The sequence below is a fragment of the Rhipicephalus microplus genome, chromosome 1 (assembly GCF_043290135.1).
Source record: "Rhipicephalus microplus isolate Deutch F79 chromosome 1, USDA_Rmic, whole genome shotgun sequence".
Classification (NCBI taxonomy): Eukaryota; Metazoa; Arthropoda; class Arachnida; order Ixodida; family Ixodidae; genus Rhipicephalus; species Rhipicephalus microplus.
In genome coordinates this window covers 211084537-211092787 of record NC_134700.1, presented here as the reverse complement: position 1 = coordinate 211092787, position 8251 = coordinate 211084537, and the positions used below count along the sequence as shown (strand labels likewise).

Sequence of the window (8251 nt, the reverse complement as noted above, 5' to 3'; positions counted from 1 at the left end):
TGGCAAATCTGTTCTTGTAAGATTGTGTTGACTCTGATAAGAGCTAACACTGTGAAAATTGCGTCATATGACGCAAATTCACACAGGTGGTTCAAAATAGTAGACGGGTGATTCCACGAGAGATCAACACGGGTCCAAAAGTTCATATTTTAGATTTCATTGAGTATATTATATTTCGTGCACCTCTCACCAGGTAGCCCGAAAGTCAGCTTCGTTTTATGATTAACGGCATAACTTACGAGAAAAAAAATATCAAACTTCACCAACACGGTGGCACCAATTTCGTCACCTGTCATTTTCGAAAATTGCAGATGCTATAAATAGACAAATATTTTTGTTTCAAGGAGGATATTTCTACCTGAAATGCATGTCTAATGAAGAATGAATTCATATGGTTTCAAGTTTGTAGACCTTAAGAAAATATCTTTTAAAGATGTCTAATTTTGCGACAGTTGAAAATAAGTTACGTATTCCCCACTTTGTTCTCTGAAAGTAATGCAAGCAGCGTTTTCAAACTTGACATGTTTTAAGGATATAATGTGTTCATTAGGTACATAAATTATCGCTGCCGTAGGGCAAATGTAAATTTTTATATATTGCCTCAAAGCTCTCTAATTGGCAAAAGTGTACTCCACTGAAATTTGAGTAATAAAAAAACCCCATCTTCGATTTTTCTTAAAATCTCGTAAGTACACAACCGAAGGCCCTCATACAGTAATATAGAAAAACTTGTTGCATTATTTTGTTTTTAGCGACAATATTCGTGGTACAAATCAGAGCTTTTCGAGAATGCGCTGATAAGTTGAGAAATCTAGAAATCGGAACGGAAAAGCGGCAATAAGCTTCAAACACGAGTAAACGCTACCGCATTTGGTGAAGAAAGGCTGTTTTAGCAGATAGGAGTAACTATTTTGAGCACGGTATTCTACAGTATCTGAATTCACTCTTATACGTAGAGCACTGAGACTTCCAATATGTGGTGCCTCTCCATTACTGACACACAGATGGAGCTGCTGTGACAGCCATGTGTTTGCAACACGTTGGGTAAGAGAATTGAATGTTGAATGAGTTCATAAACGATTCATAACAAATGTTTATTATTTGGGGCACAAAGACAGCTGCAATAGACTGAAGAACACGCTTTCGGGCAAGTTGTCATCCGTCGTCTGCTCTACAGATGAATTGCTATGCGCCGCATCTCGGAGGCAATGCTTTAGATCATATGGTTCAAAGTAGGCACAAAGATTACGCCTCCCGTAATTTTATCGACAAAAACATTGTGAAATTCATTTTAACACACTATACTTCAGTTTTGCACTCGCACTGTGGATACTATGGATACTTGTGTGTATCCATGTGCATGCATATCTGCACCCGCTGTCCCATGTATGTCTACCCGCTGTGCCCTTGAGATAATGTGAGTCTGGTGAAAGATTCCTATACTTCAGTTTTGCATTCGCACTGTGGATACTGTGGATACTTCTGTGTATCCATGTGCATGCATATCTGCGTCCGCTGTCCCATGTATGTCTACCCGCTGGGCCCTTAAGATAATGTGAGTCTGGTGAAAGATTCCTCGCTGAGATCGGCACGTATGAATAAAAATTTTTAAATGGCTTTGTTAGGCAAGGGTACACTGTATCCAATGTGATTCCCTAGGAAAAAAAAGGGAGGGGGGGGGGAGCGGTCTCCTTGAGTCGGCTGCCGTAACTGATCGCAGAGTGGCAGCCCACGAAATAGTGAAAAAAAAAAAAAACCTTAAAGCTGGTGTTTCAGACTTGATCTTTAGGAAGAAGCCTGCCGGGATCGCATAATAGCTGGTGAATCTCTGACGAATATGCCAAATTGAACGACGCTCTCACCATTCACCATGTGCAACACCTCATTGTATTCACGGCACCTCACTTTCTGGGAGCCCTTGCAACGAGGTAATCGCGTTGACAGTGGCTAAGCTATGCCCGAGAGACTAATTTGAAGAATTTTATAATGTACTGATGAGATCGAATCAATTCATTAACAGACCTAGTCTCCATATTTTACTGACCATTTTCCTACATTTGCACTAACTAGATTAGTACTTTGCGCTGCTCCAGCAATTACACTGCTGTGTACATGTGATCAAGTCACGTGCTAATTCATGCTATTTTTTTCCTGCAGATGAGATTCAACAGACTCTCATCTGCATGTGAAATACATTTATCTCATGTGAAATACATTTAACTGGCAATTTAACCACAGAACTATGTCGTCCAAATTAAGCACATTGCGGCACCTGGAGACATGCTTATAGGGCATGGACTCTCACGTGTATCTTAATTTAAACCGTCAGGTTGTGCCAGTTGAGAGAGTTTCAAAAGGCTGAAAACGCTTACTGTTGCCAAAGACATCTCGATTTCAGTAGTGTCCGCTGTGAACTTGTTTTATGTGTACCTTACCAAATGAATGAAGAGACATCTAAGCCAAGAAAAGCATAGGTGAAGTTATTTGCTCTACCACAGAATTACTTTTTAATTAAAGGGAATCAAAGTGGACGAAAAAGCACCCATTCCATCTTTGGGATCTGACACCACAACCTTCAAAGCACATACATGTCTAACGCTGTACCAATCGAAGTTGCATGAATGTCCCCGTCAACTTGGGTGTCTGTCCATGTAATCCCTAGAAGTGTTAGCCAGCGCACTTGTGGGAAAGATGACGTGTGGAATATTTTCACTGCGGATGGCACGTGACTTTGGCTCAAGATGACTGATTACTACTAAAACCCCGTATGCTAACCTAGGCTGATAACTCTACCATGTGACGAGCTTCCCGCTTCGAATAAACAAAAGGGGAATTCTTTTCATAGGTCCATTCCTTTGTTATAGGCAGCAAAATAAATTGAACAATCAGTCCAAGAAAATCATAGAAGACATTGTAGTCTTTATCTTCAGTTGTCACTATCAAGTGAATAGGGTTAGCCATCACCGAGTAACGGTGACAACTGCTTCGTTTATTTTCTACTTCAATAAGAAAAATGAGAATCAGAGTACGCATAATGTCCTTTTTTGTCCGTGCTAATCGAACCCCCAAGATCCACATATGACGTCCGATTCTTTACCACTTACAGAAAAAAGGGCCTTCTTTCAATAATTCCTCGGCATCTGGAATTGTAGGCAAGCAGAAACTCGACATTGTCTCAAATATTGTGTTACCCGTGATCTTGCGTTACCATGCGCACATTGTGTATCCACTACACCTCAACAGGAATTCTAGGCGTCCTTACAGCTTCTCGACCTTCACTATCATCCAGTGGATTATCTGTGGAAACCTATACCCATGCCATCCATTCGTCCACAACGAGTCGTTTTCGGGTTCCTGCCTCTTGCTTGCCTTTCGGGAAATCCTTTATGCAGCACAGCCCATTGATGTGGCCTGCCAGTCTGCCTTCACTTCGTTTAGGGACTCCCTTCTGAATTGGTGCTCATCACTGCGCTGTGACTAATGGCGGATGAAAACTGGCTGACAGACTGTCTCTCACTTTGCCCTCATGGGACATGCCAGAATTCTCCTGATCTACACCGGGGTTCGTGAAATGATGTGAAACATCCTCACGTCGGTGTACGTCAGTGTTATTGTACGGTGCTGTTACAAGGACAATCTCAAAGCTTCCAGATAATGTCGCACCTCTAAATGTTACGCTGTTCGGTTGCCATATAGGAAATCTAGTGTTTCTAGTGACTGTCATACTGTTTGAGATCCATATTGTTGAGTTGCACAAGCGTACTGTCTGGTGCATCGTTTTGCAATTCTTGTATTTCGCCACAGTATACGACGGCAGGGAAATTTGTCAACCTATTTGCATGTTTTTCTTATACATGATAGACAAATCGTTTCACATTGTGCCGTGTAGTGGCATATTAATGCTCTTTTGCTTTGAACTGCATGGAAAGCTGGGCAACTTGGCTAAATCTATCTAATCAGTGTTACTGGGAGGCTCCCTTCTTGCGTCATGTGTTCACACGTGTTCGTTGCGCATCCTACGCTCTTCCATTTCGCCCATTCACTACTGAACTCGGTGCTCCTTTAGCTCGGCCTTGAAGTTATTTTGCGGACGTGCTCTCAGCAGGTTATCGTTTGTTCAATGAAGAGTGTCAGCTGAAGCATCGTCACGTCTGGGTAATAGACTGCATTTCTTTGGAATCCTTTGTTTTTTTTTTCTTTTATCCTGCTTAGAGAGCATCTGGCAAAACTGTGGAAATTTTTTTCAAGAAAGAACAGCTGTTTGCTTTTAATAAGACATGCCCTTCCTGCACAATAGAAAAAGTAAGTGTTTAAATACTGGTGCTCGCTGGCACGTGCCTCGGGCATTATTCTAGTTGAGACAGTCTGTGAGCACGTTAAGCTCGTCCCGTTGCTTTTTCTTGCTACCTCTCAGCGCTGCCGAAATGCAGCACGAAGGCCACGCGTGACATTAAGGTCTTGCTTACCAAAGGCTGCAACAGTCCCCACTGCTCTTGCTCTTGTAGTGAATGCGTTTGATTATTTTCAATAATTCTTTTGAGAGCTAATTGGTCTACATCATGAGTAAACGTGTGATTTATTATCATATCTAACATATCATATGAATACATAAATAAATATTGATAACTAATATTTTGAACCGAAACCATGTAGTACAGATTAAACATTTTTAGTGATTTATTTTGGAATAAAAACTAACCGTATGTTCGGCGGTGAACCGGAGGTCGCTGCTTCAGAAACAGGTGAATCAATCACCGCGCATGGCTCTAACAATAAGCGGAGGAGAACTTATGTGCTGACGGTAATAGTCGTAGGCGCTCTCTCGCCTAGTCTCTGCAGGTACTTAATTGTTTTTAGTGTTTCACAACCAATAACAACCAATAACAAAACAATTCGTAGAAAACACACGCTATGGCTATTCATAAAACCTCCCGATTAGCGCTGTATGGATACAATTTTCACTGAAATTGACCGAGCTGTGACCCCCAAACAAGAGGTATCGAACGACAGCGCTGGTGCCAGGCGTGATTAGAAGTGGAGGGGAATGAACGGGCGGGCCATTTGGTTCGAGGCACGAGTAGACGAGTCGCGGACCCCAACGTCACGGGAGGACGCGTCGACACCTGTCATTCCAAGCAAAATCCCCCGACTGTCAAAGATTGCAACGTACGCTCAGCCACAACATGTTGCTTTAATTTATATGAAGTGCTCTTTTCTAGCGTAGCGAGCTAAGTGTAGGCCCCCGGAATATTACAACACTATCCATAACATTCCTGCTCTGGTAGTTTACGCCGTTTGTGGCATGATAAAAAAAGAACGGATATGCATTTGCCAAAACCGCTGTCGGCTCGTTGGTCTAGGGGAATGATTCTCGCTTCGGGTGCGAGAGGTCCCGGGTTCAAATCCCGGACGAGCCCAATTTTTTTTTAGCTTTGTGCGTTGACGAGCTCCTGTCTGCTTAGCCTTTGACGAACGTCAAACAATCTCGCAATTTAGTTCGAGGGTGCGCACCACTACTTCAAAAAAATCTAACATCACCTATAGGCTTCTTTCGGTGTTCTAAATTTGCATGACATGATAACTTTACTGGAGTCCTGTGGGTCTGATACTTAGAGAATTCTGACCTACGAATTGATATGCTATGCTTTACTCTCTCAGCCCTCTTTTATTTATTTCGATGGAGACGAAAATACTTGAGGCCCGTGTGCTTAGAATTAGGTGCACGTTAAAGAACACCAGATGGTCAAACTTTTCGGAGCCCTCCACTATGATGTCTCTCAGAATTTTATCGTGGTTTTTGGATGTTAAGCTCCAATAATTATTCTTATCTCTTCGCCTTTCCTGCATAATGACATGCAAGGCTGTGCTGTGCTTTATGCTCTATCCCTTCCTGGTTTCCCTTCTTCTCACCTTCACTTCCCTGTCCAGCCCACAATGCAGTACAATACTCTATATGACGTCTCCTCTAGAAATCTGTCTGCTGCGTCACTCGCTAAACCATTGCAGCCGCCCTGCGTTGAGTTGTGGTCGCTTGTCGAGAGACGACTCCCAGTTCTACCCTCTTATGCGCCATTTTGGCGCCCCGTTCTGCACCACCCAACGATCAAGTGGTGTCAACACACGCAAGGAATACCAGGGGTAAGCGAATACAAGCACGTCGTAGTATGGATAAATGAGGGTGATAGATGTATGAAAGTGCAGAAAAGAACATCGGCAGCAAAGGCAAACAGGAATGCTGCAGTAATGAAGCACAGTGCGTTGGGGCGATACAATAGGTACGAGGTGCTTCGGGGATTGTGCAGAGGTGTAATAATTCCGTGCTTACTTTTGGGAGTTCAGTGGTGTGCATGAGGTCAGAAGTGCAATCAAGAATGGATGTAGATGAAAGGACAGCGGGACGCTTTTGCGTTGGGCGCTCACGGGAAGACGGCAATTGAAGATGTAAAGGGCGATAAGGGATGGACAAGTTTTTAGGCGAAATTTGCGGCAAAATAAGGTTCCAAGCGAGGCAACGAATATGATAGAGAATGGAAAGGCAGAGAAAGTTTTCCGTTATTTTTATAGGGAAAGCGCTGACACACAGTGAAGAAAGAGAGCTCTGAGGCTCTGTTAAATATACGGCTGGCAGTGTGAGGGGTATGGAGACAAAGAGCATTAAATGAAAAGTCAGAAGAGTGAAGGAAAATTACTGGATGACAGCGATGGTAAAAAAAAAAGAACTGACACTAAATAACTACAAAAAGGGCAGAAATGAGATAAGCAAGGCGGCATTTCATGATAATTTAAGGGGAAGCGTTTAACTGTTTGAAGCGAGATAGGGTTGCCTTATAGAAGGCACGGTTATAAAGCAAGATTTAGCAAAGAAGGAAAATGCATATGCTGTGGGCAAGATAAGAAAACGACAGAGCATATTGTGGTTCAATGTGGAGATATACATCAAGGTGTACGGTTGGGCGTGAATTTGAGTTTTGCGGATGACAATGGAAAGCTGAAAGCCCCCCTGATGGGAATACGTAAGAGATTATTAGAGTATTGCTGGCAGAAAACTAGTATAACTGCATGGACCAAAATAAGTAGTGAGAAAAATAAGAACATTCTGGCTTAAAGGGCACAGAGTTGGGCAGCCAATTTGCGTTTCTTTTCTAGAGTAAGATATATTTACTGAATATAATCAATTAGTGCATTAGAGCAATTTCAAAAATAGGAAAACGTTTTTTTTTTTTGTCGAGCCCGGTGGCACGCTTGTCACCACCCTGTTATAAAGGGGACGCTATAGCATCGATATATCCATCAATGCCTTGAAAAATTATGGGTCTTGTGGTGTCGGGGGTGGTGGAGCACGCATGCATGCATGTAGGTTGCAAGTGGCTACCACAAGGAGCGCTAGGAACCGCCTACATTAGAAACTATTAAAAAGGGAAACGGAAAAGCAGGCGTTTTGTGCCTGACGCGCCAAGCATCTTTGTAGCAGAGGAGTTGGCTATATAGAGATGCTGTTACAAATTGTGTGTCCTCTGCACAATTTCCAAGAGTTGCTTTTGTCTGCATGAAGATAAGCGCCATGGGACAACGACGGCAGCATACGATAACAGAATGCGATAGCTCAGAACCATCAAGTGCGGAGCTCTTGATGAATACATGCTCTCTTCCTTGTGCTGACAAGTTTCAGTTACTCCTTGCTTTGTTTTGGCGGCGTGTTGCATATCACAACTGTAACACTGATTGACATGTGGGGTTTGATGTCCCAAAACCACCATATAATTGACACTAACACTATCTGAGTGTTCGAAGTATACATGGTACCAGTGGGTGAATAGCGACTAGGAGCGAAGCGGATAAAGTGGATCCGTACTACCGGCCTCATACACATCGCACGCTGCCGTATGTGCAAGGAGCGTATTAAACGGGAAGCTTTCAAGGCGAGGGGTTGAGTGGAGGTTCTTCCATCTGTGCATGTGCTTAAGGATTACATTAGAAAAACACAGGTCTTTCCCTATACCTTACTTACTTAAGGTGAGCCTGACAAGGTACAGGAAAGGCGAGCTGAAAGCACTCCCAGCATACGCCTGCTGCACAGTTGCAACGTCCGTCTCTCGTGCTTATTTTGTGCTAAAAGTTACCATAAGAGGCAGCCCGTTTTGGCAATAGGGAAGTGGTTCATTGTACTGCATCGCTTCAGCAGATGGCTCTTCCCCGTATAGAAGTACGACGGTGCAATTCATCAGACCTTTATCGAAGACGTCATATATCC

At 43.0% G+C, this 8251-nt stretch overlaps 1 non-coding gene across 1 annotated transcript; it reads left to right on the top strand.

The window, feature by feature from the left end:
- Nucleotides 1-5345: 5345 nt before the first annotated feature.
- TRNAP-CGG (transfer RNA proline (anticodon CGG)) lies at nt 5346-5417 on the top strand. Its single transcript has one exon. It is a non-coding gene; the product is annotated as a tRNA-Pro (tRNA).
- The last annotated feature ends 2834 nt before the right edge of the window (nt 5418-8251 follow it).